General features: G+C 42.9%; 1 pseudogene; it reads right to left on the bottom strand.

The window, feature by feature from the left end:
* Positions 1-1,362: 1,362 nt before the first annotated feature.
* On the bottom strand, positions 1,363-6,644 carry LOC123090627 (pumilio homolog 24-like; annotated as a pseudogene).
* Positions 6,645-6,808: the final 164 nt, after the last annotated feature.

Here is a 6,808-nt window from a genome sequence, read left to right as displayed (position 1 = left end):
AGACATGTTCTTTTTTCGGGAAGGCAGTGGTTTGTCTCTCTTGTGCTTGCTCCTTTCACCAAAGTTATATCTTGCTTACTGCGATGTTTAGTGGGCACTCGCCTTCTGCATAGCTCCATCTGGCCTAGCTCCAGTAGCTCGCGGTGGTTTCATCCGGTTTAGGTGGTATTCCCCTGTTTTGTTTTGTTTTTTTGGTTTTTTGGAGATCAGATTTTTCATGTTTAGGTTTTTTGGTGAACATTTTTAAATATGAAAATATTAGTATGAGTTCTCAAATTATGGGACGACACTTCTAAAATTATTGAACATTTTTAAATATGAAAATATGTTTTAGTTATATGAATATTTTAGAAAATACATGAAAAACCTTTAATAGAATATAAAAACATTTTGAATTACAATGCGGACAATTTTTAAGTACAAGATGAACAATTTCTAATACATGATGAAGTTTTTTAATACGGGCGAACATTTCTTAAATCATGGTGAACAACTTCTCAATAATCAGCGAAAAAAATTGTAATTTATGCAGAAAAATATTTAAAATACACGATGAAGTAGAAGGCCAGTTTTAGTATGAGTTCCAAACATTAGCACGGGGGGATATGAGTTCCTCCTGAATGTATGCACTTCTCATAATGTGAGTGGAATCAAATGCACATGTCATGAGGCGGCAACTCACCGGATTAAAATGTAGCCTTACCGCGCCGATAGATGACGCATGAGCTGACATCGCCTCACGTAACTTATTTTATTTATTTTTGGAAATTTCCATATACTTGTATTGGGCTCATGTTGATGTACATGCTATTCTTCTTCCTCCATACCTCTCTCTTCTCTCTTTCCCCTCGTAGTAGGTCGGGTGATAAACGGGATTGAAGATTTAGAGAGAGAAAAGGCAAGCTAATTGCAGCGCAGCACCACCATGGAATGCATGTTCCATCAATACCGGGATCATCCGTTGCTTAGATGTGATGGTTAATTAGCGGTCAAACTTATGCCACATCACACAGATATAACCTCCGCAGTGACAGTCATGTTTATAAACCTAAACCCCTTAATGACCGTATTTCGAGTACACTGGTATCCACTGACAAAATTCAGCATACACCTCACCTAGGATGACAGCGGATGTATGTATTACACTCTTTCATCCAACATGCAAGCACGGACGCCGCCTCTTGATGAGCGGCTGCGCCTCGGATTTCGCAAGATCCTCCACCTTGGAATCCGGAGATTCCATATAGGCAGCCACCACCTTGGAGCTGCAGCGGCGGCCAACAAGTTCAACAGAGTACCAGCGCATGATTTCGTGTTTTTTCTTTCTTCAAAAATACGAACTCAGCAGTGCAATGCAGTGCGTAAATTGCAACGAATAGTTGAAATTTTATTCATCGCATTTGCATGGTCCACAAATTTGATGAACAGATTAAACAGCTTGATATATCGACGACGAGTCATTCTGAGGTACCTGAATCCGTCCGCAAATGGCTTGCACTTCCCTTTGAGGGCCTTTTTCCATAGGGTAGCGGCAAACGCAGGGCAATCAAGTATCATCTTTCTGATTATGCGGCTCGAGTGGTAGTTATCAAAGGCGTGCTCAGCTCAACATCTTCTATCCTCGGGCGTGCTGCGTCACAAACTATAGCATTGTGGAGCGCGTGAATCCTGTCGGTGACCCCCTCCAAGACATTATTTTTTCCACCTACAGCAACCATGGAAAATTTGGAATGCAAAATCTCAGCAGGCGCAATCATGAAGCTCTTCGATAGTCAATTAATCGTTTGTATCAAGAGTTAAGACCAAGAAAACAGTAGTTAAGGTAGGTTTGTGTAGACTGGAGTGCCGTTTTCTTTTACAGGAGGTTGACTCATCATTAAGGAAGACTGAATAGCAGTAATACTACACACGGGCACAAGGACCAACACATCCCAGAGAAAAGGCTCCATCAACTCATAAGAATATTTCCACATTGTCGAATAATAATCAGGAACAATGCTCGTCTCTTGAGAAGGTCATGCATGCAAGTAAAAGCATATTTATCACAAGTAGTTCCTGGCTATAGATGAATGAATAATAATATCATAGATGAATGAATATTATCCCAAGATACTGGCTATAAAGGTACATGTAGAAACCTGAGCATGGACCAAGGAGATTTACCTCATATAATATATCTTTGCCAAAGTTTGTTCGAAGTAACTCTCCAACATTTTCAATGCAAGTCTCGATGAGAACCTGCACAGAAAAACGAACATCTATATTATTGCTGAGGTTATGGGGTACGTGACTATGGGAGCGTAGTAATGTTGCGACTCGGTGTTCTTTAACAAATGGTCGCCCTTAAATCAGTATATACACTACTGAAAATAAATTTAGATCTAGTGAACGGTGAAACTACATGCTCCAAAAGAAATGCCGATGAATAAATAACTAAAAGGTTAAATACATGTTATGAGTATCACCTCAAAAAGCTCGCTTTTCACCAACAGTTCTTGCCGCCGTTTAAATGGGTCCTTCTTGCTATCAGATGCAACCAGTGTGTCTTCTGAACCCCTATGTTCTTCTCAGCTACATCATCCAGCTTACTATCCAAGTTAACGTTAATAGCACTCTCTGATGCCTCATCCTGAAACAAAAAAAAAGCAAAATTCTGGGGGCCTGTCTCTCTTCAAAGTACTTAACAGTTAATGGAGTAGGTCACTTGCCTTTGAAATAAGGGAAGGCACACGGTACTTCAGACAAATCAAATCAGTCGGAGTCAGATAACGTGAGCAAAGTGGGTGAAGTAGCTGCAGCAATGGGCGTCTCCCGTTCTGTTCCAGCAAGGAGATCCATCATAAATAGTCTCATGTGCTTATAACTAACAAATAAAAACAAGCATATCAGAAGCTCATTATTCCTTTTACCTTGTCAAATATGAGTTCCTTTAACTGCTTTGTCAGCTCTTCAATTACAACCTACAAATATTAAAAGTGAGCTATAAGCATTGTCTCTTCAGATTGCTTGTCAATTGTAATGGCAGCATAACACTTGCTTCAAGCAAACGATGGGTGCCGGCTAACCTTAGTAACAAGTTTTGTGTCATCAACAATGGAGAGAAGACAAGCAAGAAACTGGAGAAAAAAAGACATGATAGTTTAGTTGATGATTAATCACTTGGAAGAATAAAACCATATGAAATTACTGTATATTGGGGAGAATGTTTTAAAAGTTAAAGCATAAATTCACACAGTAGCATCATATTTAAACACTAAAATATATTACATATATAGACATCACTTACAAGGCATCCATAATAACTGAGAGCAAGCTTCATAACCTGCCCCTTCAAGCTTTTGATAATTTTCTTCCTATCCTGAAATGCATTACCATGTTAAATGGCAAAAGCACACTGGAAATAAACAAGAATGAAAAGAAATACTACTGAATATGCAGCCTGCAGCACTAACAAATGCATGGTTCAATTTGCGTGACTATTTAGTGTCTCTGAAATCTACATAAGTTAATAAATAAACTTTGGATAAAGCAGCTGAGTGGGCAAAGTTATACCAAGTGATCGCTCTGAAATCTGTCCTTCGAGATACAAATAAGAAAACGGAAAGAAAGAAAAAAGACAATGTACCTTCGACTGCCATGCTTGAGGCAAGCAAGACCTAATTTTAATCCTTCCCTCGTCTGCATGATCCGAATGAGAAATGGTTCTGAAGATCTCTTCTTCTTAGCTTTTGATTTTGTTGGTACTTCAGCGACACCTGATAGTTCATCTCCATCTACGACAGATGACCCTTGAGTAAGATGGGGGATTAACTGACGAATCACGTCCAAGGCTGATGTCTACAGAACTAGGGATGCAAGGCGGCGCCCGATCCACCCCGCTTCGTAGTCAAAGTAAATCAACTTAGTTATAATCTTTCCGGTTCAGCTTTAGTTCAGTTTGAACTAAATTCCTGTTTTGGCGGGCTTATGCGGGATGCCCGCTTGCATCCTTATACAGAACACATGCATATACTAGATAGTGCGATAAGCTGAAGAAACATTTCACCAAAAAAGGAGAGCTTTGTTGTAAAGATAGGCCAATCGCGTCAATAAAATACATTTACCTTATCCGCAATTGTTAAGTACTCCAATATGACTACGTGTACTATGGCATACTCAACAATGCCTTTTTCCAAAACTGGCTGGATAACAGTAGCCATGTACTGCAGGACAGATGATTTGTGCAGTCCAAGCTTGGAAATTGTTTCTAACAAACTGAAAAAGGAAGGTGAATTTTAGTATATATTGAACTAAACAAATAACTGCAGCCACCTATGGCAGGATAAGTGGATGACTACAATAATATTTCCCTCCGCCAAAGTTTAAGTTTTCAACAGACAAGTAAAAGAAGTTAAGGGGAAACTTCAAAGCAGATGTATGACAAGACATTATAGCGTGCCAACCTGCATGATTTTTGTTCAGTCAGGTCCTTGAACAGCTGAAGCTCGGTGGAGTACAATTCCAACAACAAGCTTCTTTTCTGAGGCGGTGTCGCCTGATGAAAGGCGCAATCAAGAACTGCAAGAAAGAGTGTATCTCAATGTGAGATTACCATGTAACCCTTTACTTGTATAGCAAATAGAAACGCATGCATACAATGGCATTCAACCATTAACTCCTGCTGCTCCTATACACGACGAGTTCCTACCCCTTATGACAGCAACACATAGCAGCACATACCTGCAGCTCCTACTGTGTGACGAAGTAGAGAAGCGACATGACCATGAAGGGAAGAGATGAACAAAGCAAGCTGTTTTTTAGTGGCTGCAGTCACAAACAAGAGGTATATTAGTGAAGCTACGGGTTATCAAACAAACGAGCAACATTCTCACATATGAACCCATACAAGTTTCTGGCGAATCGTAGAGAAATTTACCGAGTTTTTATGAGCTTCTTCACAAGGAAAACAGCATATTTCTTGTGAGAAAGATGGAGCAGATGTGGCTGCAGGGCAACAAAAACAGCATCCCTCTCTGGCTGTGAGCACCACTTGACACATGTCTGAAAAAGGAATGGCGGCTATCAGAATAAGCACCAAAACACCATAAGCAACGCGGTCATAAAGAATGGATGCTGTCCACTTACTTGAAGAACACGTGCGGTTACATGGGATCCAGCAATTTCGAAATATTTGCCATCCATTTTACGGAGAGCCTTGGTTACTAGCCTGCCGCAGAGATGACAAACTCATCGGCATAAGAAGTTGAACACAAGTTGCAACTCACAAGACTTTAATAGTGACACTTACTTCGATCTATTCTCCTTGCTCACATCACATCTCATCTTTTCCCATAGTACTGCCAGTTCCTGTCAATATTGGGCGCGGGAGCACACCAAATTAGAGTCGACACAAAGTATGTTACTGAATCATCATAAACAGAGTTGACGGTTCAAGAAGGCACTGGTACTGTCCATTACTGGGATGAAAGCCAGTTTTTGCTTCGCTGTCAAAATTAAGTAACGGTACGACGGTACCACCAGAATTCAAGTCCGGAACTAAAAATCCAGAAGATTGATTTAATCATGTAAATAGTCAGAGGTCTGTTGTTTTGGTTTAGGCTACAAGCATCATACGTCGATTTACTAACTGGTACTATATACGCAGCAAGTGCATTCTGAAGGTTGAGCATGCAAGGGTTGCTACTGAAAAGGTACATGATGAAACCCACACCCAGGAGCCGAGTTGCGCATCCATAATCGGAGCAGGCGTGGCAGGGAAAGCAAGCAAAAAATTACCTTCTCAAGGTTGTAATTGGGCTTCCTCTTCATCTTCCTCGACTCGGACATTTCCTGCCACAACAGCCAACAGCATTCCGGTTTCAGCTCAAGCTCAAGCAGCCCATGAACTAACTAAAGTACTAAACCAACACCCGGGCCCCAAACTAGCTCACAACAGGAAAGGAGCACCAATGGGATACCTTGGCGGCGACCCGCTTGTCCTTGGCGGTGACGGGCTGCGGCTCGGCCTTGGCGGCGGGGGCGCCGTAGGTCTTGCTCCGCTTGGTGGCCCCCTTGGACGGCGCCTTGGACCTCCCCGCCGCCTCGCGCTTCCGCTTGTTGGCGTCCGGGTGGTCGCCGCCGGCGGCCATGGCTACGTTAGGTTTACAAATCAGTCTAGCACAATATGGCATTGGCATCATACTCTATCACAAATTCACGAAGATAAACAAATGCATTTATGAACAGATCATGGCATACACATTTCACAATATAGCATTTACGAACATATCAGGAATTCAGAATATAGCATCACAACATGTCATCAACACTTGCCGGCAGCTATTTCATACACTTGACACGGATCACGGGCAGCACTAGCACGAGCTTACCGAGCTGGATGGTGGAGAAGAGGCCCTGGTGTTGTTCCGGCGTCGATGGAGACGACGAGATGCGGCCGAGATCACTGGAGACCGACGGAGCTGAGGCGTCCAGAACAAAAGTACGGGGCGGTGAAGGTCGATCCAGTCCCTATAAAGGGCCCCGCCGCCGTCCAGGGTGAGCCACCGCCGACCAGTGTGGGCGCCGTCGATGGCGGCTAGGTTAGCGATGTGGCGATGGGGCTCTGGGCCTCGGGGGAGGCTGGTAGACCGTGGTGGGCTGCTGGATGTCGGCCTACCTCCTCTAATCCTCTCCATTTTCACGTATAGGTGGGCCGGGCCGGGCTAATTTCGGGCTGGAATTCAAAGCCCGAGCCCTGCCCGAAACTGTTTTCTTTCTTTGTAATCCAGGCCCAGGTTTCTCGGGCCGGGTCGCCGGGCTGGGCTGTCCA

This window comes from Triticum aestivum, chromosome 4B (assembly GCF_018294505.1).
Source record: "Triticum aestivum cultivar Chinese Spring chromosome 4B, IWGSC CS RefSeq v2.1, whole genome shotgun sequence".
NCBI lineage: Eukaryota > Viridiplantae > Streptophyta > Magnoliopsida > Poales > Poaceae > Triticum > Triticum aestivum.
The sequence above is the reverse complement of the archived record's forward strand: the minus strand, read 5'-3'. Positions and strand labels throughout refer to the sequence as shown.